Below are 1,830 nucleotides of genomic sequence, written 5' to 3'. Positions count from 1 at the left end.
TCATCAGAGTTTTAAAACGTGACCCCCCCACAACCTCCCCCTCCACCCAGGGCAGAAAGCAGCTGTTTGGATGAGATAAACAGCTTTCAGGGCAGGCTGGCTCTTCTCTCTTGGATTCCCAAGAAGGAGGGGACCTCAAGCTTGGAAACCCGAGTGTCAGGTTGAATGTCTGAAAGCTAGCTTAGCTAGGTGGTCTGGGACTCCAGCCACGGAGGGAGCTCTCCAAGGATCCGTGGTGTGAGGTCAAGCTAAGAGGAGGTTGAACTTCCCACGCAGACGTGAGAAGGGAGGAGACGTGGGCACCTTCTCCAAGCAATGGCGTTCTCCTTGGAGATCCTTGAGGAGGAGAGCTGGAGGACCTGCTTATGGTCACAGCTGGGCCCCTTTGAGCTGTCATGAACCCCATCTCTCCCCCCCCCCCCACCACTTCCCACGTCCTTTATTTAGGATGGAAGAGGGTTCGCTGGGATGGAATTCTTTTCAGGAGGAGAAACTCAAACCACGGTTAGAGGAGGAAAACCCGCGGAGAACCTTGGCTCAAGGAAGGGATCCGTTTCCACGTCTCTCCACGCCTTCGGCTCTCCCCTTCTTCTCGTCCTCCTGCGCCCAAGCGTGGCTAAGCCTAACCGGCGGAATCTACGGGACAGCAAAGAGAACTAGGATACATTGGCCTATATTTCATTTTGCACTTGGGGAAAGGAAAAAAAATGGGGTGGGGGGGGAAGAGAGGAAGTCCCTAGACGTGAGAGAGAAAGAGAGAGGGGGGTCAGAAGGAAGGTTGTTGGTTTTTTTTTTTCCCCCTGCACAAGCTGCTACATACATTTCAGGGTGACGCCTGTGTGGAAAATTTCCCTAGTGGGTTTACATTCACAGCATGAAAGGGAACGGCTGACGGACAGCCGTTATCTGGTCTGAACGGTGGGGAAACGAGACGTGGGTTTGTCTACAATGGGAGGCATCCAGCGACGGAGCCCGAGGAGGAACGGTGAGATGGCAGGGAAGAGAAAGAGAGCAGGGCCTTCTCCGTCAAATCCAACTTCTCCAGCGTGGAGGTCAAGGAAGACCACCTCTGCAGGGGAAGGAGCTGGGCTGAGCTTCCTCCTGCCTCTTCCTGCCCACTAAGCGGATTGGAAAAGCAACGGCGCCCACCTCTTTAGGCCAGCTGGCAGACCGATCGATTAAGGAGCATCCAGAGGAAGGGACTAGCCGCATCCTACCATCTTAACGAGAGCAGAACTCAGACGCCGATGGAGGCTTAAGCCACCGGTTTGTGGGGGAAAGAAAAGGGGAGGCAGGAGGGGGCGTCTGAAATAAATTTTGAGGCAACTCGGCTGGAGTCTGCCTTTTAATCTAGTTGATGGGTTTTCTCTTCCTTGGGAGGAGGGCAGCTGCCCTCCTTCTGCCCCACAGAGAGGGGACGAGGGGCATCTGGCAGACAGCAGGGCCTGTTGGTGGGATGAGACCCCCGCCCGCCCCCCCACACACACATACCCCATCGCCACCGTTCACCTGGACATTCCTTAAGAGCTTCGGCTACCTGCTGCAACGCCCCCCCACCCCCCAGGCGCTGAATTTATGGATCCTTGGAATCCCCCCCTCGGATGTATTCCAACCGTCGAAAAATCCTCGCTTGGCTACCCCCGCCCTCTCCAAAGAGCCCCCACCCCCTAAACCTGTAAATGAAGGAGGAAAAGTAGCAGCATCTTACGAAGAAAGTCATGTTTTGTTTTGTTTTGAATGAAAAGACAAAAAATACCTTGCTGTACCCAACTGGAGCTAGGCTGAGGCGGAGCAGGTGGGCTGGGAAGTCTTTTTTTGTTTTGTTTAAAA

Source organism: Natrix helvetica (genome assembly GCF_964273705.1).
Source record: "Natrix helvetica genome assembly, chromosome: 14".
In the NCBI taxonomy this organism is placed as follows: Eukaryota; Metazoa; Chordata; class Lepidosauria; order Squamata; family Natricidae; genus Natrix; species Natrix helvetica.
The sequence above is the reverse complement of the archived record's forward strand: the minus strand, read 5'-3'. Positions refer to the sequence as shown.